Genomic DNA, 22,422 nt, shown 5'->3' on the forward strand with positions numbered 1-22,422 from the left:
CTAAAAATTTTAAAATATGCTCGAAGCATGCATTTTGATAGAAACAGGACAAGATACTGGCAACTGTAAATTCAATATAGCTGCAGCTCTCTTTAGAAAAAAAATGCATGTTTGCCAGAGCTTTGTGCAATGACAAATTTCACTTCTGCTAAGAGTGTGGCTCCTACTACACAGAATAGCCTTTTTTCAAATTTTATGATTAAGGTTATCATTGCTTTTTAACGTTTACCAGCAGTGGGTGCTGGTAGATGTAAACAAACCCCCACAGGTTTTATTAACTGGACTGCTTGTTCCTGTGCATCATTTTTTTTAAACTTCAGCGGGATACATTCTGCACTGAAGGCTGGAGACGTTGTGGCGCTTTCTGTTCTGCAGTGAAATATATCTTCTGCATATTCACAAAAACATTTTGCTTGTTGTATAAATACATGTGAAATCAAATATGGGAATAAGAAAAAAATCTGTATTTTTGTATCCCTGCTGCCAAAAAGTGTGGTTGGAAAAGGGGCGATACCAATTACAAGCATGGTAAATATAGCACACTACATAACCAATCACCGAAGTAGTCCTGGAATGTGCAATGAAAACCTAGAATAATTGTTTGCTATATCCGACTTTTGACAACTGTACTCATCACTGTAATGTTGGTGTCTTGGTAGCTTAGCAGGCAAAGCGTTGTGCTTCTTAGTATAAGAAAACGGGTTTGATTCTTGGTGATGGTGGCTGCATTTCAAAGGGGGCTGAGAGCAGAAGCACCAGTGTACTATTGTGAGCAGTGTGAGAGAGAACACGAGTGAATGAACAGAGAAATGGCTGTCGTTGCACTATGCTTCATTATCACTATAAATTCACAAGCAGCTAGTGATACAATAAGCAGCTGTTTTGTATCAGCGCTAGAAAGGCGGCCACGGCAACGCTTAGTAGAACCATGGTGCCTTTTTTAAAAAACAGAGAACATAGCACGTGCTAGAAGAACGGAAGAACTAAGATGCCGCGTGGTACAAAAATCTTGGTGCTTTTTTACTGGAACAAATGGCAGCGTTGAGACGCACTGCTCAATCTCTCCAGGCGTATTCGTGCCAAAAATCTGTTTATCTACGAACGATGTCTTCGGATTTTACACCGTTTTCAGTGTTTTCATCAGTTGCTGCCGTGAAACATGCAACAGTGTAATTGAGGTTATTTCCCACGCACTTCCGCATTTCCTGCCATAGTGCTCACAGTAGTACTTATTTTAGGTTCATGTTTAGGTTGAAGTTAAAGAGCACAAAGAGAATAATCCACAATATCAGTTTACAGTGCATTATAAACATTTTATGGCTTTTGTGCACAATGTCTCAGATAATATGTTAGTTTACGGGGCTCACATTTGTCCAACAAAGGCTTAATTTATAATTTACGAGTTCGGCTGCTGCATTATTCGCAAACAGTACCTAATAAAAGTACAAAAGTTCCATAAAACGGCTGTCTAGATTGGCTGTTTATGACTGTGATCATCCGAACACACCTGATTTTGTTCTCTAAATAAGAATAGTAGCCCAGCTATTCGAATGACTTAATTGAATGCTTACACACATAGCTTTCTACCAGAACAGATAGATATGTAAAACACTAAAGTAAACTTCACAGTCGTCACCAATTATGTGTTCACTAGTCATCTGTTCTCACAAATGTCTGTACTAAAACACACACAATTACGTATCTGCAAGAACTCAGAAGTTATGATTCTTTGGTGTGCGAAATGTTCTAGTCTGAACACAAAACCATACGCTTGCATATGATCCAGTTCAAACTGACGTCCACAAATAAAAAATGAAGATACCCGAAATTCAAATTAAAACACTCCTACAAGTAGTGTATAGACCTGTCAGCACATGCAAATTAAGCCACTTAGTAGTTGCACGTCACCAAAAGATGTACTTGAAGAACCACACAGGTAACTAACTTTTCAAACAGATAGTACGTGGGAATACGCTCAAAGCGTGCAACGGAAATACGCTCAAAGCGTGCGTTTTGATAAAGATATGAATGAATTTTGGCAACTGCAAAATAAATATAACTGCAGCTCTGTTTAGAAAAAGAGGAATAACTAAACGCATGTTTGCCTGAGTCTTGTAAAATGATCAATTTCACTTCGACTGAGAGTTGGGCTCTAACTACACAGAATAGTGTTTTTTTCCCCTGAATTTTATGATTAAAGTTCTCACTGCTTTTTAACGCCTACCCGCAGTGGATGCTGGTAGATGCAAACAAACCCCCAAAGGCTTTATTCACTGACTTGCTTTTCCCTGCACATTATTTTTTTTTATTTTAGTTGGCACTGGTAGGAGCAAACGAACCCCCACAGGCTTTATTCACTGGCTTTTGTCCGTGCACATTTTTTAAAAAATTTTAGTTGGACATCTTCTGCAATGATGGCTGGAGACGTTAAGGCACTTTCTGTGGTGCAATGGACTGTAATCAATCATCTGCACATTCACAAAATATTTGCTTGTTGTATAAAGACACTTACAATCGAATATGAAAATAAAAAAAATTAGTACTTTTTTATTGCTTCCGGCAAGAAGTGTGCTTGGAAAAGGACGATATCGATTACAAGCATGATGGAAATAACGCAGTACATAACCAAACACCTAATTAGTGCTGGAATGTTCAGTGACGCGTTATTGAAAACCTAGAATAATTGTTTGTTGTATCAGACTTTATCAACTGTACACATCTTTGTAACATGGGTGTCTAAGTAGCTTAGCAGGCTAAGTGTTGTGCTGCTAAGCATGAGGAAAGTCTTGATTCCTGGTGATGCTGCCTTCATTTCGATGGGGGCAGAGAGCAAGAACACCAGTGTATTATTGGGAGCAGTGTGAGAGAGTACACGAGTGGATAGGAATGGCTGTCAGCGCACCATGCTTCATTATCACATTCAATTCACAAGAAGCTAGTGATACAATCAGCTGCTGTTTTGTATCAGCTCTAGCAAGGCGGCAGTGCCAATGCTTAGTAGAACCATGATGTTCTTTGTTTAAAACGTCCAGCATAGCACACGCTAAAAAACTGAAAAACTAGGGGTAAAGCGTGGCACGATGATCTTTGCGCCTTTTCACGGGAATAAATGGCAGCTTCGAGACGCACTGCTTGATCTCTCCAGGTCTATTTGTCCAGAAAGCCCATTCATCTACGAACGAAGTCTTCAGATTTTACACTCTTTCCAGTGTTTCCACCAGCTGCTGTCATGAACCATGCAACAGTATGTTCGAGGCTATTTGCCATGCACTTCCGTATTCCCTGCCATAGTGTTCATATTAGTATTATTTCAAGTTGATGTTATACAACAGAGAGAATAATCCACAATAACCTTTAAAGTATGTAGTAAACATACTATGTCTTTTGCGCATAATGTCCAGGATGATATGCTGCTTTACTGGGCTTAGATTAGCCCGACAAAGGTTTCGATTATACTTTATGAGCTCAGATGTTGCATTATTTGCTATCAGAACCCAATGAATGTATAAAGCTTCGATGAAACGACCATCTAGATTGGGCTCTTCTATGAATGTGATCATCCGAACGCACTTGATCCTGTTCTCAAAATAAGGGTACTAGACCAGCTATTCGAGTGACTTAATTGGTTTCTTACACACACATAGCTTTCTACCAGAACGCAAAGATATGTAAAACATCAAAATTACTTTTGCAGTCTTCACCAAATATGAGTTCTCTAGTCAACTGCTCTCACAAATGCCTGTACTAAAAACAACCAAGAACCGAGAAGCTATGATTCTTTAGTGTGCGAAATGTTCCAGTCTGAACCCAAAACCATACCAATGCATATCATCCAAATGCATAACGTCCTAGTATAAAAATGAAGGCACCCACAATTAAAATGAAAACACTGCTACAAGTAGTGTATAGACCTGTCAGCATATGCAACTTGAGCCACTTTGTAGTCGCACCTCACCAAAAGATGCACTTGAAGCCCACAGGTAACTAACTTTTCAAACAAATAGTACAGGAGAGATGCAGGTAAATCCAGCTTTTATAGTTTGATCAAGATGAGCACATGACTGATTACCTGCATGGATCAATCAGTAATACAAACACATTGCACGATGCACAACTCATAAAACAGCAACTAAAGCGGCTGCAACCCGCTGTAGGTATGCGCCAAAGGGCCCTATCGGCCCCTCGAAAGCTACGCCGTCACCATAGAGCAGAACAAACAGCCAAATAGTTCAGAAGCAATAAAACATGCATGACAGCAATGAAGCGGCAATGAAACTAATGCATTTCACTGTGTACTCTGGACACCGAAAGCAGCAATCCAATACGTTCCACGTTTGTGTTTAATGAGAAAGAGTCATATGTATTTTTCACGTGCATGGAATTTCTTGAGAAGTCAATGGCATGAAACACACACAATCGACAGCACCCGACACCCATGTACAAAGCACACTTTGTGCCTTTCGATGGTTGATATTACATCCAAAACCTAGCACTGCCCTGCTGTTTTTGATCAATAATTCCACAAATGCTGATTAACTCTCGTACTAAAATAACAATAATATCCATATTAGCTTCTTTTATGCAGATGACAATTAGGCCTCAGCTCATGCTCAGTCACTTCATGTGGGCGTCATGTTTCAAGTCGAACACACCTGAAGACGTCTTATGTCAGTGCCCTTTTCTCAGCCGATCAGTGACAGCGCGAAATAGCTCATGGGAATATTTTACTGGCATGAGTAGTTTCAGGACACGGTATTCAGCACCAGGTGCAAACAAAAGTGGTAATCAAAACGTACTGGAAGGAGCCTCAAAGAAAACTGTTTGGTTAATGCGGGTCAATTTTGTTTGGAATAAATAAAAGGCTCATGGCAAAAAGACATGCCAATAACGATAGAATAAGCAAAAGCTAATCTGCAAGGTACTGGAAAGCTACAATTTCGGCAACTTGGTTGGCTTTTATAACTATCATCATAACAGCCATGAAAGTTTAACATAAGTTGTTGTGACAGTTGTAAGTTAACATATTTTATATTGAACACACGATTTGGTTAGTTACACTGTATTGTTTTCTTATGTGCATATATCCTTCGATTATAATATAGAAATTCGTAGCGAATCGCAGCATTTTTTTTCACTTGACTATCGATAAGCTTTCTATGTGGTTAAGAAACATCAAGAAGACTTTCGCATCACGACTTCTTTTATGCGAAATTTTTTGTGTGTATTATTTTCACACGTTAGAAACAAACGCTACCTGAAGTTGTCATTTATGACTCCAACATTCTTGCACGTATCTAATACAGCACTGTATGAAAGCAAAACGTACACGGGCGGAAAGAACTTGAAACAAACCATACGTGAGCTAGACAGCAAATTCAAGTTTGATGGAATTCCTGTATCGACACGCCGGATACACAATAAAACTCCACTGACAGCACCTATTGATGCGTGACCGTTATTCGCGGCATGTTTCAGAGCACACACATGCCGCAAATAACGTTTGCGTCTAGCACCGGTGCAACACAACGCAGGCTCATACCCCTACCGGTAGCTCAAGAGCAAACTTAGTCAACTGGGGACACGATCGAGCACTTCGGGCACGAAGCGGTCACCACAGCATATTGGCAGCGGCAAAACAGCGAAGACGCCGCAGAACATGTCTTATGACGGCGATAAAGTTTATCACCGCAGATTGTGTCATAACCTGATACTCCTCACGAATGAACCACGAAACGGCTCACATACAAATCACAAACGCTGCTTGCAGCGATCGAACACTTTTGACGACAAGTATGTGTTATCCGAAGATGACACCTGCAGATGTTGACGTTCCGGTTTCCAAGTCAAAGCGCATGATGGCAGGAAGCACACGAAATCATCGGTCTTCGAACCTCGCGTAACCACAACTCTCCGTCGGGTTCCATCAGCTATCGCAGCCAGTGACGAGAGCAGGAAGGTGGTGCCAGCGTGCTGCCTTTTGATGAAAATATGCGTGGATGCTCATTAACTCTAGTGGTAAGTATCTCTAGTGGTAAAACTCAATAACTCTAGTGCAATGCCCAAATAATCTTCTTTCACGCGTCTACCGACTAGGCCTTGCCACTCACTTCGTCGCTTCAGCCGAGCGCCATGTTTCACGACCGGCTCCTGCTTGCGTGATGACGTCTTCGGCCACCGGTGTTTTTAGGCAATCAGCAATCTACAGTGAGCTTACGGACTCGTCTTCTCCGGCCGAAGCCGAAAAGTTGTCGCCCCATCTGGACCGGTCGAAAAGCGGGCCCGCACAGAAAAAACGGAGCGGAACCGGGCATGTGGCCGTACCGTGGTTAGGCCTTTAACGCAGCTGGCGCTTGACGACTGACTATGGAGGTCTGACGACGTTAAGAAGGATCTTAAGCATTGTGACAAGGTTGGAATCATCATTGGCTGGAGCCGTTTCTGGCGCCCTGTTTACAGTATTTTCTACTGCAGACGTGGCCTTGGCAGAAGCTGGCACCAACGTTATTTGATGCGTGACCTTTTAACAGGTTGTGTCCAACGGCTTTGATGGAAGAGCTGGCCACGGTGTGACCGAAATGCTGAAATAGCGCCTACCGACATCGCTTCCATTCACTCTGATTGTACTATTCTTTGAACGTGCTAGTGCCCCTTCAGTTGTGCCGTTTCCAGCTATTTGACAGGTACTATGGCTAAGCGCTTTTTCCCGTTATGCCATACTTTTAGCTTTCTCTTTCATAACCTTCAACTTTTTCAGCTTGGCACATTCTTTGTATGTTGCCAAGTGTTCGCCATTACAGTTAAGGGAGCGAGATGTCGCACTGTCACAATATATTACGTTGTGATTTCCGCCACATTTAGCATCGACCACAACACTTGTGCAGAAACCCTGTACATGTCCAAGCTTGAGACTTTTGCGGCACTGTAGAGGCCTTGGTATGAAAGCTCGGACCGAGTACCCCACTAGTTCGGCCTTTATGTCACTAGGTTGTCGGTTGTTGTAGGTTAAAAACGCCACACATGTGCCATGCATTCATAAAGCAATGCTTACTACCTTTAAGGCGGACAATAGGAAGAGATGCCGAAGAACATGGCCAATTGCATCCTTATCTATTCTTATACTGCGTTATAAACCTGCCTACATAGGTCGTTCAAATATTCAGTAAATTTGACATACAGACTTCCAGTAAACGGACATCCTAAATCAAACAAATTCATATTCAAAAAGCTTACCCAGTCTGAACTTTACTATCAAATTTGATATTCCTTCCAAAGTTTAAAAAAGCTATTTATCTCCACTGGAATGCTTACGAAACAAGAAAGTGCCCTCGCACACTTAGTAGGCACGTCAAGATAATTTTCTTGCCTTCCTCAGAAAGGGTGTATTTTGGTGTCATGTGCACGTTTCTAAATAGGATTAATTGAGAGTGGAGAATGCGTCAACACTCCTAAGTTAAACGCGCTCCTTGAGGCTTTCTGAGGACAAGCTGAGGCTTTTAATGTCATAAGCCTGGGGCTTTCAATATCAATGTTATAAGTTCTAGCCCGTATTGTACAAAACGTAGTGTCTCTCCAATACAAGCAGGCCAGTCCACGCTTTGGAGCGGCTGAATTTTATTGGCCGTACTTCAGCTGCAACCTGCCTTCTAAGTTGCGCGTCTGTATACAGGTAACACGCACTTTTTTCCTCATCTCTCATGTTATTCTGGTGACAAGAAAACTTCCAAATCCTACTATGAAAAATTTGAAACACGTGAGGCGAGCTCATATTTAGCGAATTCAGAGGAAAACAAATATCCGCGTTTGAAATAAAAAGACTGCGCCAAAAAGAGACACGTTCGCAAGGAAAGCCCCATGGAGAACGCAAATATCAAAGTGTCTTTTTATATTGTCGTAGCGAATATATGGTGGACACTCTCGACTGTTATTGCCATTTTCGTTAGGTTCCATATATATATATATATATATATATATATATATATATATATATATATATAAGGGAAAGAAGTGTATACCTAAGGGCTCGTTTTTCCGTGTTTTTAACACAATAATAATGAGATATAACAGACAGTAATGCCAAGGAATGTACAGGGGAAGTTAATAACATTAATGGAATGTAAATAAGAAGAAAGAAAAGTGGATGAAAAAATTACCAACTGTAATCAGGAATCGAACCTACGACCTTCGAATTACGCGTTCGATGCTCTAACCACTGAGCTATTACAGCGGCCCTCCCTCCATCCACTTTTTTGGGTTTATCTGTGAATTTAGAAGTAGGAGCGACAGTCAGCGCCATCTATAAGCCAAACAACGAGTGTGAAAACACTCTTATGCGCATGTTTGGCGTCACGTAGCACGTGAACTTATTATGAGCAGGCAGCTGATTAATTGTCCCTCTTATACAACCTAAACACACCAAGTCTGCCAGTACGAGACCCTCGTTCAATGAAATAAGGGAAAGAAGTGTATACCTAAGGGCTCGTTTTTCCGTGTTTTTAACACAATAATAATGAGATATAACAGACAGTAATGCCAAGGAATGTACAGGGGAAGTTATTAACATTAATGGAATGTAAATAAGAAGAAAGAAAAGTGGATGAAAAAATTACCAACTGTAAGCAGGAATCGAACCTACGACCTTCGAATTACGCGTTCGATGCTCTAACCACTGAGCTATTACAGCGACCCTCCCTCCATCCACTTTTTTGGGTTTATCTGTGAATTTAGAAGTAGGAGCGACAGTCAGCGCCATCTATAAGCCAAACAACGAGTGTGAAAACACTCTTATGCGCATGTTTGGCGTCACGTAGCACGTGAACTTATTATGAGCGGGCAGCTGATTAATTGTCCCTCTTATACAACCTAAACACACCAAGTCTGCCAGTACGAGACCCTCGTTCAATGAAATAAGGGAAAGAAGTGTATACCTAAGGGCTCGTTTTTCCGTGTTTTTAACACAATAATAATGAGATATAACAGACAGTAATGCCAAGGAATGTACAGGGGAAGTTATTAACATTAATGGAATGTAAATAAGAAGAAAGAAAAGTGGATGAAAAAATTACCAACTGTAAGCAGGAATCGAACCTACGACCTTCGAATTACGCGTTCGATGCTCTAACCACTGAGCTATTACAGCGGCCCTCCCTCCATCCACTTTTTTGGGTTTATCTGTGAATTTAGAAGTAGGAGCGACAGTCAGCGCCATCTATAAGCCAAACAACGAGTGTGAAAACACTCTTATGCGCATGTTTGGCGTCACGTAGCACGTGAACTTATTATGAGCGGGCAGCTGATTAATTGTCCCTCTTATACAACCTAAACACACCAAGTCTGCCAGTACGAGACCCTCGTTCAATGAAATAAGGGAAAGAAGTGTATACCTAAGGGCTCGTTTTTCCGTGTTTTTAACCCAATAATAATGAGATATAACAGACAGTAATGCCAAGGAATGTACAGGGGAAGTTATTAACATTAATGGAATGTAAATAAGAAGAAAGAAAAGTGGCTCATAATAAGTTCACGTGCTACGTGACGCCAAACATGCGCATAAGAGTGTTTTCACACTCGTTGTTTGGCTTATAGATGGCGCTGACTGTGGCTCCTACTTCTAAATTCACAGATAAACCCAAAAAAGTGGATGGAGGGAGGGCCGCTGTAATAGCTCAGTGGTTAGAGCATCGAACGCGTAATTCGAAGGTCGTAGGTTCGATTCCTGCTTACAGTTGGTAATTTTTTCATCCACTTTTCTTTCTTCTTTTTTACATTCCATTAATGTTAATAACTTCCCCTGTACATTCCTTGGCATTACTGTCTGTTATATCTCATTTTATATATATATATATATATATATGGAACATAACGGCGAAATTTAGCTTAAATTGAGGACGACGCAGCGAGCAATGGAAAGAAAAATGATAGGTGTAACCTTAAGAGACAATAGGAGAGCAGAGTGGATTAGGGAACAAACCAGGGTTAAGAATATCATAGTTGAAATCAAGAAGAGGAAATGAACATAGGCCGGGCATGCAGTGTGTAGACAGAATAGACGCTGGTCATTAAGGGTAACTAACTGGATTCCCAGAGAAGGCAAGCGGGTTAGGGGGAGAGAGAAGTTTAGATGGGCAGATGAGATTAGGAAGTTTGCGGGTATAAATTGGCAGCAGCAAGCACAGGACCGGGTTAACTGGCGGAACATGGGAGAGGCCTTTGTCGTGCAGTGGACGTAGTCATACTGATGATATATATATATATATATATATATATATATATATATATATATATATATATATACCCACGGCAAGTGATCTTTTCACCCGCTTTTCTTCATATTTACATCACAATTTGGTCTAATATCTTCCCCTATACCTTCCTTGGCATTAATGTCTGTTAGATCCCATTATTATTGTGTAAAACACGAAAAACGAGCCCTTAAGTGTATACACTTGTTTCCATTATATATATATATATATATATATATATATATATATATATATATATATATATATATGACGTAAAAAGGCAAGGATGGTCAGGCGAGGTAGATGAGGAAGAAGTGAGAATAAAATAAACATGGCGTATGAGCCAGGCCACGTCACCCATTCATCGTAGCGTCACACAAGTCGACAGGATGAAGACCTCGCAACCACTTCATCCATCGCCCGGCCATCATCATCGAAGACCTCAGCGAGACGCAGTGACCGAACGCGGACCACCAGACCACCAAGCATCATGACAGCAGCATCAGATGACCTTGACATCCTTAAGTACACCGGATCAGCGGACGACGGACCCGTACAGGACTGGTTCGACCTGTTCGAGCTCCATGCTGCCGCTGCATCATGGTCGGAACGGGAAATGATCACCAACTTCACTGACTACATCTCCGGTGAGGCATTTAAGTTTTACCTGATACACATATTCGAAAACGACGAATCATGGCAAAAGATCAGAGAAGAGATGATTGCCAGTTTTAACGACAACGACGAGGACTTTATCATTACCAGCCATCTGCATACAATCACACGCGGCCGTCACAGTCCACGCTTATTTCTCAAGGAACGTATAGCTTCCCACCAGGTTTCCCTTCACGAAAGCCGTTATTTTCAAAGTCGTCGCTCCAGCACACGACACGAGACGTTGCTTACCCACCTCATGCACTTCATTTTTCGTTTCGCATACGTGGTCCACCATCCGGTTTTCTATCACGCTGTTCTTCAAACGCTCCTAGCGCTCGCCACTTGCCTTGTAAGGAAGCCGTATTCATGGTAAACGACCTGGCGCATCGGAAAAATACCCTGTCAAGCCATTCTTGTTCTGTATGGTTTCATGCATCAGCGTCCGGTACACACACACTCGAGAGTCCAAACAAAACAAGGCTCAGACGCATCGAACATCGCACGCTACCAGGCGCAAGAACTACTCGCAGTGAACAGCGAAAAAGAAGCCCCTGAAGAGCTTCGTGTCATTTCTACGGCACCGCAGTCTTTCCAAATTCTGCAGTTGAAACCTGGTAATGCCATGTCACCTGTGGTGCCCACATGCAGAGCTCACCAATTCATGAATCGAACAAATTCGGAAGTACATGATACATCAAACCTCGTACACAGTTGTCTTTCGGAAGCGCCCGTAATGAACCCCGTAACCGAAGCCTCTGAAGAGCATGCTAGCAATGATGACACATTGCCAACTATGCCCGACAAGCAAGACACCGGTTCACCATTTATCAGCTGTCTACAGGATGCGTCAAACACCGAAGGAAATGAATGCCCTATTCCGGAACGGGTGCCACTACAGCCATTTCTTGAGCAGCCTCAGCAAAGCAAGCAAAGCCCCGCTCACAAACTCATGCTATAACGAGAGAGACTGCAACAAGGACATCGACGAATGCAAAATTCTACGGAAGCGCGCTCTCCAATTAAAGAACATCAGAAAATAAGATCTCTAATTCAAGACGTCAGGCGCTTTTCCACAAAGAAAAGTCACCAGAGACACTCTCTGTACTTGCTGTTACACCGACTGCACCACCACAGAAGACTCCGAGAAAGACGCGGAAGCCCTGCTTGCACACCGCTATCACGCAGGCACTTCGTCACAGTCTGTCAAAAAGCTCGAAAGCAAGAAGCACCGGAATCGCACCATTCACGACGAAAAATACAACCCCGATGACATACGAGCCGCCAATGCAACAATGCGTTCCAACTTTGCTTAGTTCCCAGAACAGTTTAAGCAATATTGTCAGTATCCATGTGTAGCGCACTCTGTCCGGAACGCAACAGTCAAGCTCGTCCACCAGAGTCGTCATAAAAATCACCGGACTGCTTCCTCGGCCTTGAAGATTTAGTGAGATTGTGGAACTCCGTCGGGACGTGAAACTGTGAATTTGGCTATTATTTTGTTTATTCTCTTCTTCAATTTGTCGTAGTTTGTAACCGGTACCATCTTTCGGGGGGAGGGGGAATCCTGTGACGTAAGAAGGCAGGGATGGTAAGGAGAGGTAGATGAAGAAGTGAGAATGAAATAAACATGGCGTATGAGCCAGGCCACGTCGCCCATTCATTGTAGCGTTATATATATATATATATATATATATATATATATATATATATATATATATATATATATATATATATAAATATATATATATATATGCAAAAATAACAATCAATCAGAGGAAAAACTGCAACACACCCACTGAAGGTTCATACCAGTGACCCCTTGCTCCTCAGTGCACTGCATTAACCAACTAGGCCACGCCACTCACACCGAACTTTGCTGAACTAGGCAAGTTACAAAACTGAGCAATGTTACGCGGTGCCGCCACTCTCAGCGGCAAACATGGCGCTGCTGTCACATCCGTATTCTCTCACTGTTTGCTCGCTCCTGTCACTCGCGTAACTCCGTCGGTTGTGAATGTTGTGAGTGTTGCATCACCATGCACTTTGCTGGCTCTCGTCCTTCAAGGAAGACAGTCAGCAAAGTGCGTGGCGATCGATTATGACAGGGAGATGTAGTCTATGTGAATAAGGCCAAAATTTTCCTACCACCCAAACAAGAGCAAGGCACTCCCTTTCGCTGCTCGATTAGTTCCTTTCCACTGTACAGAGGAGACCGCTTGCTTAGGCGATAACGCAGGCGCATACGCTTTGATTCTGGACCAGAACATCACCTATTCCGTAGATGCTGACTTGAGTGCAGATTTATGTAGGGGACGCTACGTCGAAATGGGCCAGAGCAGGTGGTGTTAGCAACGTAATAAGAGTAGTGAACGCCCCTGCGTAGCGCTTCAGGTAAATGGGGCACCTTTGCCTCAGTAAGTGTGTGAGAGGATAGGCGACTTTTGTAATGTTGTTCTCAAAACGTCGAAAGTACCAGCAGAGACCGAGAAAGCTGCGAATTTGCTTAGTGTAGGCCGTAACAAGGAAGATACGCACGGCTCGAACATTATCGAGATCAGGGCGTACAGAAGAGTAGTCGACAAGGTATCCCAACATGGTTAGCTGCTGGCATACGAAGTGAAACTTTGATGAGTTCAGTTGTAAAGCGGCATTGCGAAAAACAACCAGGATTGAGGAAAGGTGGTCGAGGTGGGTCTCATAGACCAGAGAAAACACGATAAGCTCGTCAAGGTGACATAGACAAATTTAGCATTTAAATTCACGCAAAAAAGACTCCATCATGCGTTTGAAGGTGGCCGGAACGTTGCATAACCCGAAGGGCGTGACCTTAAACTGGTAAAGACCATCAAGGGGGGAGGGACAAAAGGGGTCTTTTCGCGGTTCATGTCGTTGACAGCGATTCACCAGTATTCTGATCAAAAATCGATAAGAGGAAAATACGTAGCGCCGTATCCTGTCTATGTGCGGCAGCGGGTACATATCTTTTTAGTGATCTTGTTCACGTGCGGGAAGTCAAGAGAAAAACGCTAAGTGTTGTCATTCTTCTTGAGAAGAACTGCATGGGAAGCGCTTGGACTACATCATGGCTCAATTATGTCTTTGGTAAGCATCTCGTCGACTTCCGCTTGAATTATGTGACGCTCGGTTGAAGATACGTGGGAAGGCCATTGATGTATAAGGAAGGCATCGCCGGTGTGAATACGGTGCTTTACATCACTGGTATGACCTAGCGGATGATCCCAAAAACCAAATACGTCCCAGTAGGGCTCTCGGACTGTCATGTTTATGTGGCAAAAGGCCTGGAACGATCATTTTTTCACATCAGGAGACGGGCTTGCTTGCAAAAATGAGCATTAGTGTAGCTCGACTGTCCAGCATCGTTCGAAGACAGAGCTTAGATGCCGCATTCTTCAGTGGGCGTCAGCATGGCGAGGGCGATTCCAAGCGGGAGCACTTGTGGACACACAGGAAAGTTGAGCACAGGAATGCAGGCGCTGCTTGCACGTAACTAGATAACGGGGCGCGGTAAGGTAACACTGTCAGTCAAGAGAATGGATGTGATGGGCGTAAGCACATAGTCGCCATCAGATACAGGTGGTGAGGGTGTTACGATGATGCAGGTCACTGTTTGTGGCGACAGACGGACTTGTTCAGCAGAACACAGATGACCTCGAAACGACTGAGTGGATCAATCTGACATGGTAGGTCAAGATACACAGTACCAGCCACAGTACCAGATGAAACGTCAATGAGGAATGGAATGAGCGAACAAAAAGTCAAGACAAAGGATCACATCATTCGTGGAGTGAGTGAGAATGGTGAAGGCTACTGAAGTTTGACGGCCGGAATAGTAACGCGTGCAGTACAGACTCCAATCACAGTTGCCGTACCGCCGTCAGCAACATGTACGAATGTTGCGTGTAGGGGCTGGAGTAAGGAGTTTTTTTAGGCGGTCAAGAGTATTCAAGCTCACCAGAGAATTATGGGCACCAGTGTCTACCAAAGCTGTAACAGATAAACCATCCATTTGAGCATCGATCAGGTTCTGATTGGTCGGGAGCGTCAACAGAGGAATTATAGAGCAAGTCGTACCAGCAGCGTCGCCTCCAAGAGCTGCAGTCGATAGTTTCTCGTAGGAAACCGCTGGGCAGAGGTCGGGGACGGGGAAAGAGGTGGTGGCGCAGACCGGAAAATCTACGTCGAGGTGAAGGTGAGTGACTGTACTGGGCAGTGGTCGTAATGGTCGGGTAGTAATTGGCTGAGCCATCGCGGCATGGTGCTTACAGCCCAGACAGATGGGCCGGTGAGTGGAGGTCGGAGAAGCTTGGGTTATCCCGATATGGTGAGGTTCGCATGCTTTGAGAATGACGCGAAATGTGTCTAACTCGTTCGCATCGAAAGCAAATCGGCTTGTCGTCAGGCGTCCTCAACGCATTTCGGTCATGGTTACGTGGAACAGGGCAGTGATAATGCTGTGGGTGGTTCGAGGTAGACAAACCGACAGCGTCGGGAAGGTGCACAGCACAGACCACGCGATTGCCCACGTTGACTAATTCTTGGCGAACGACGGTCTGTATTAGCGATATGGTCGGCTCAGGATCACTCGGTGGCAGTGCTCTCAAAGGTTTGGGTGATTTGGCTTCGACTTCATGACGTACACGATTTTCACGATGTCACGGGAGGGTTGATGGGGCTGAGTCTTTATACGGAGATCTTCACACGTTGACGTCGCAGCACTGCTGGGAAGGCGGGTAAAGTGGTGGGCAATGGGACGGCTTTTAGACTCTTAAAAGCGTTGGCACTCCAAGATAACATCTCGAACGGTAGAACAGACTCTGCACGCAAGGAGGTTAAATTTATTGTCGGCGATGCCCTTGAGCACATGCACTACCTTATCGGCTTCAGTCATGGCTTTGTCAACTTTAGGCATAGGGTGAGAACATTATATATATACGCCAAGTAAGGCTCCGTAGATGTCTGAACACGTGTGCCAAGGTTTTTTTTAGAGGACTGCTTTCAGCCGGCAGATTGAGCAAACAACTCGTCCAGCTTGGTCTTGCATACACCCCAGCTCGTTATCTCGTCCACATTGTTGTTAACTCAGCCTTGGCAATTCCTTGTAAATAAAAAAACGAGGTTTGCCCGCATCAAGTTGGGATACCACCTGTGGCTGTCGTTGACGAGCTTGTAGAGCTTAAGCCACTCATCCGCGTCCTTAATGCCCATTTCCGAGAAGTGGCCGGAATCACGGGTTGGAGCGGCCACGAGGAAAACAGGGGAGATCGGCACCGTTGATGCGTTGGGCACAGCTGTTCACGAAGCATCGTTGCCGTATAGAGATGTCGGAAGCAGCGACTTGGCGTCCGCTGTGGAGCTCCGTCTTGCGTTGTTACCCCGAACCTTGCACCGAAAATTTCGCGTGAAGACACACAAAAAACTAGGCGTTTTAGGATGCATTTACATAGCTCCGAAGCGTTAACCAAGATGTAGAAAAACAGTACACCTCGTACACTAAAATCACGTCGTTTTTATAGCCGCTTCTCTCACTGCTTCAGTGTCTAATAACAATGTATACCCTTCTAGAAATGCAAAAAGATGGGGACTATTGGGAGCAACGTTTATAAAACTTTGATTGCGATTTTTCATGCACAATGAGTTGAAAGGGCAAATGTCAAAATTATTTTCGTTCGAAACTGCTCTGTATAAGCTATTTCAATGCAAAGTTGGATAGTCAGTTCCACAGAGAAATTCTGAAAATAGAAAGCTACACTGATAAATAATTTTAGCAATAGTTTTGTTCTGATTATTCAGGTTGCTATAGTAACATCACAGTTGCCTGTTAAGTCTTTTTATGAACACAGATAAAGTTAAATATCTTTTTGTAATTGAAAAAAACACAATTTTATTTGTACTTGTGGAACGCGAGGACGATTGGTCCCTCGTACTATCTAAGGCGATAACACTTTTCTGACTACGGCGATAAATTGAAAGATGAAACTTCGCGAACCGACATCACAATTGATTAAGCGTAGACTTGTCTTGTTTCATAACGACAAAAGCATCGTTGCGTGTGATATATGCGTCACTTGGAAAACGCTTAGTCAGTTACGCTATCCGAAACTGGTCTTCACTGTACGGCACGTATACATCCCAACCACACTGTTTACGCGTGTGAAGTGATTCAGTCTCGCTTATTACCTCTACGTGAATTGAAAACAGCTAGTGAAAGTTATTTGTCTGCAAATTTGTGGCAAGAATTTTGAGCACGTGATGTGTCAATCTCCCTAAAGGAGGGTATTTCATCAGTGAGAACACCATTGCTTTGTAAAGCTGCTATGACTTTCAGGAGTCTGTTCATACTTAATCACTCGTAAACACGCTCGTAATGTATGCACTCAAACATTTCGCCGGGTACAGTTCATCCACAACTTATGCACACTATATAGAGTGTGAAATATACATTGTGAAATATATAGCGCAGGCTTGTGGACCCTGTGGCTACGGCAAGCGTTCTATTTTGTTCATCATTTAGTCAGCTAGTGATACTGGCTAGTAAGAGCGCGGCGTTCGGTGGACATACACGCTCTCATGCATATACGGGCCGTCAGGGCGTGGGAGGACACGTGTGCTACCGGGCTTAATCATCAGGTCTCCCACCCGTCTGCCTAATGAGGTGCATTGGCGTACTCATAAATGAGCGCGAACAAAGCCGCTGTATACGAATGCAGTGGCGGCTCAGACCACGGAATAACGAGGCAACGTGGGGTTTTCGGCCGAGTTATAGGCCAGAAAAGCGAGAGCCAGAGAACGTCACCGGTAAGCTTGCACATTCAGTTTGTATTGAGCGTCCTTTAGTGAAATGCGCTGTGAAATGCTATAAAATCCCGCGTATTTATAATACCTAGGAAGTTCACGAGCACTCGTTAAGCTTGAGCTTGAGCAACAATGTAATGAAGAAGAAAATGCTGGCCTTGCATTATCACAGTATACATCCGAATGCCTGGCGCTGTAAGTGGGTAAAATGCATCAAATTCATACAAATGAATACCAGAACATAACAAGAGTACCGAGCGTTTAAGTGCAAGGAAGAAAAAGAGAGATAACATAAAGAGAAGAAGACAGGGAGGTTAACCAGATCGTAGTATCTGGTATGCACCCTGCACAAGTGTTGGAAAATAGGGGATTGAAAGAGAGAAAGAAAACAAACCACAGTATATCCACGGAGGGCATAATTATAAGTGGGGCGAAGTGACCGTCAGTCCGTCCACGCTTCCGTCTGTCTATGCGTTCATCCGTGAGTCCGCCCGACCATCTGTGCATCCATCAATCCGTGCGTCAACCCCTGCATTCGTCCGTGCGTGCAGCCGGCCGTATGTCAGTCCATGCGTCCGGCTGTGCATCCATCCATCCATCCACGCATCTGTCCGTCTACTTGTCTGTCTTTCAATCCGTACGTCCATCCATCTAGTGAACACTCCAAGTACCACTATCTCGCATCTTTTCATCGCGATCGCAGACGCGCGATGGTCTCTCTCTTTCCCCCTTGGCACATACCCGTCTATTCCCTGTCGCACATAATTGCTCTCTCGAGTATGTGCCACTGATGGTTACGCACAACGACAAAAGGGGACGCACAAACCACGTCATAAAGAGCTTCACCCCTAAAATTACAAAAGCATTCAGCCGCACACATACACATGCACACACAAGTGAGCAAAGTTTGTCGAGAGCTAAGCGTAATAAAAGAAGCCAAGACAAATAACTGATTTTCCCTTTTCACCATTTTTAAAGAAAAAAAAAGACACCCCCGAAGTAGCAGCGTGTTGTTCATGAACTCTAGCCTCCAGCGTAGCTTATTTTTTTAATCGGCGTTTCTTTTCGCGGATGAGAATGCTCTCACGTTCGTTTTCATGCATGGCAGAAAGAGATTGGGTGGTGTTGAATATGCCTATTCTTCAGCGTAATGAGCGTCATCGTCATTGCGTATAGGGGCAATCTTGCGTTGTCATCGTCACTCTGAGCATGGCCAATGGACAAGCCTAGACCCTAAGGTGCTTCGCCCCTAAATAATGTAGTTGATTTCTCTGATATAGGAATCGCTATAACACAGAAGGTGAAATTTGTCTTCAAAGACGTAGTTCAATGCTGATTGAAATTGATATGTATTGTGTACTGGTTTTTATTCAGTACAGAACCTTTTGACGTTTATGCACTGTGACGTGCCATTGTGGACGTCGGATATAGTAGGCTCCGAGGTGGCCTAAGAAGGACGTCTACACTCTTTAAAGATCAGGAAAGGACTGCCTGACCCCCTTTTTTATTCGACGTTCCTCGAGCACCGGCGAGGTCAGTGCCCATATACTTCGTTTTTATTGCGCAAAGGCGCGAGAAACGCACCGAGCGTCGCCTGCTATCGCTCGTCACATGCCCGGGTTTGAAAACTCGTCATGCCGACTTCATACACAAGACACTGAAACATAAGAAAAACAGGCACAACTGAACTAACTTAAACAGTCCTACCTGTAACTATTTACAAAGGTCAACAAAACATTGTCTATCCACATTCAGGCCCACAACACTACAGACAGACAGACAGACAGACAGACAGACAGACAGACAGACAGACAGACAGACAGACAGACAGACAGACAGACAGACAGACAGACAGACAAACAGACAGTGAACTTTATGTGATCCTGAGGAGCTTTCGCGGGAACCCCTATCAGGGACCCGCGGAAGCTGCTGGCCGCGTCCAAGTCGGGGCTGGGACACCATGATGTTATGCCCTTTGTTGGACCCTCTGGATTGCCAAAACTATATACAAGCACCAAAAACTATTTACACTGCACGGTACCCATGTACACCTTAGTCCGCAGACTTAGCTTCTCCATGTAAGCAGTGGGGCTCAGATATGGTATTAAGTTTAAACATGAACAATGTCACTTGCCATGTTGTCCACGAGTTCGATCTCGTACTTCACGGGAGACAGTTTGTTCACTTTCTTGGGAAGACCGGTGTACGATGTAGTTGTTTTCCCACCGGACGTTGGAGCCTTGAGGAGCACCAGTTGTCGTCTTTCAAACGCAATGTCCTTGTAGTGCTTGTCAAAGTGTCGCTTCTGTTTTTCTTGAGCCAGTCGGATGCGCGTGGCTGTGAGCTCCCTAGCTTCTTGCAGTCGTTGACGCTCTACCGTGAAACAGCTCGAATCTTCATTCGAGCTCTTGAAGCTCCCGGCTGCTGTTCACAACATCCAATGGTAGAACCCGATCCCTACCGTAGACCAGGAAGAAGAGAGTTTCGTGAACCGTGTCTTAGTACCCGGCCTTGTAACAGAATATAATATGCGGGAGGACATCGGCCCATTTTTCTCCCCCGGCGGTAGCCCTGTGAGTCATCTGTATGGTTGTTTTAATGGCTCTTTCGCACAAGCCGTTTGCTGTGGGGTGATATATGGTAGTGCCAGCATGTCTGCTGCCCCGATGTTTGAAGTATGCTTCAGTAGAGCGCGCCATCATTTGAATACCGTGGTGTGATACTTGTGGCTGGGCATGAGTGCTTCAAGATGATACGTTGTTCGACAAACTTCTGAATGGTAGCGGCCTCTAGGTTCCATAGTGCTTTTGCCTCCTCAAACTTTATGAGGTAATCAATGGGTACAATGATGTACTTGTAACCTGTTGAAGTTTTGAATGACCTTGTCATGTTCATCCCAACTGTGGGAAGTGGGCTGTGGACTTCTATTGGCTGTAATAGACTGTAAGGCACCGATGTCGACATCTTCATCTTCTGACAAAGGTCACAGTGACGCCCGTACCATCTGACATCTGCATTGAGCTTCAGCCAGTAAAATTTACACCTTAGGGCATCGAATGTTCGCCTGATGCCCATGTGGCCACCGTATCATCCTTCATGCATTTCACGGATTGCCTCAGGTTGTCTTTGTGTAGGAAGGCAGAGGAGAAATCGACTGATGACTGGTCCTCGGTATCTTTTGTGCAACACGTTTTATGCGTGATAAACTTCTTTTGTGCCCGTTTCCGTTGCTTTTTGTGTCCAGTGCAACCCTAAGCATATCCAGGAATTTAGCGCAAAACGCATCCTGACGCTGCTCCTCACCGAGGTTGTGACAGATTTGCAGTGATGGATATGATACTGCAAGAATCGGTTCAGCATCATCAACAATGGGGAGATTCCTGGAAAGACAATCTGATGCGCTGTGCAGGATTCCTGATTTATAAATGACATCAAACTATTCTTGCAGAGTCAGTGACCAACGAGGAAGGCGTTGGTTTCCTTCCTTGTAGCGCAAAACCCAGCAGTACATTGTGGTCACTGACAACTTGAAATTTTCGGCCTATCAGGTATAGTCGTAGCTTTTCTAATGCCCATTTTACTACAAGAGCTTCCTGTTCTGTCAAAGAATAATTAAACTCTGCGCCATTGAGAGATCGACTCAAGTATATCACTGGACAATATCGTCGCTCCTCATCTTCTTGAATCAATAGAGCTCCGAGGCCGAGCCGACGTTCATCTGTGTGTACTTGGACACCGAACTCAGGTTTTTCGGAGAATAGTTTAAGGACAGGCAGCTGGCACAACGTGTGCTTTAATGTCTCAAATGCCCCTCGCTGATCTTAAAAAAAAACTAGCGTTTTTCTTTAGAAGTGCTCGAAGAGGTGCTGCGATGACGCTGTAATTCGGGATAAACTTCCTGAAGTACGAAGTGAGCCCGATGAATGATTTTAGTTCCTGTACATTTAAAGGAGGCCGGAAATCTTTAACTACTGCCAGTTTCGATGGGTCAGGAGATACACCATCTTTTGTGAGAACGTGCCCAAGGTAATTGATTGCAGTACAAAAAAGAAACACCCTATGGCTTGAACTTCAAGGCTAATATCGAAACTTGTAAATATGTTCTGAAGGTGCGAAACGTGTTCTACGCAGTTATCTATATACACAAGGGCATTGTCAAATATAATGCCGTCAATGATTGTATTCACGGTTCACTGACATGGGAATGGGGCACCTTTAAGGCCAAATGGCACACGGAGGAATTCGTAATGACCCCACGGCGTAATGAAGGCAGCCTTCTGTATGTCATCGTGATGCATGGCGATCTGATAAAATTCAGAGACCAAGGTCATAACAGAAATGTACTTACTTCCGGTGAGTGCCTGCAGCGCATCTTGAATTCTTGGGAAAGGGTACACAATGTCTTCAGTGACGACGTTGAGACGTTGATAACCAAAGCGTATGCGCACCAGCCCGTCTTTCTTTTCTACAAGAACAAGAAGTGACGCCCAAGGACTGCGAGAAGGTCGCACTATATTGGCATCAATGAGGTCCTTGATCATACCCTTGACGAGATCATGCTGTGCTGGTGACAATCTGCGAGGACGTTGCGATATTGGCTTTGCGTTTCTAGTCGGAGTGCAATGTCTTTCAACTGTGCAGGAGCCTACATCTGTACTTGATTGGGCTAAGCGAGTGAATGTTCCGCCAACAAATACTTCACGACGTCCAGCTC

At 44.1% G+C, this 22,422-nt stretch overlaps 2 non-coding genes across 2 annotated transcripts; both read right to left on the bottom strand.

Moving 5' to 3' along the window:
- Positions 1-8,607: 8,607 nt before the first annotated feature.
- On the bottom strand, positions 8,608-8,680 carry TRNAT-CGU (transfer RNA threonine (anticodon CGU)). Its single transcript has one exon. It is a non-coding gene; the product is annotated as a tRNA-Thr (tRNA).
- A 383-nt stretch (positions 8,681-9,063) lies between these two features.
- On the bottom strand, positions 9,064-9,136 carry TRNAT-CGU (transfer RNA threonine (anticodon CGU)). The gene has a single exon. It is a non-coding gene; the product is annotated as a tRNA-Thr (tRNA).
- Positions 9,137-22,422: the final 13,286 nt, after the last annotated feature.

The sequence above is a fragment of the Rhipicephalus microplus genome, chromosome X (genome assembly GCF_043290135.1).
Source record: "Rhipicephalus microplus isolate Deutch F79 chromosome X, USDA_Rmic, whole genome shotgun sequence".
In the NCBI taxonomy this organism is placed as follows: Eukaryota; Metazoa; Arthropoda; class Arachnida; order Ixodida; family Ixodidae; genus Rhipicephalus; species Rhipicephalus microplus.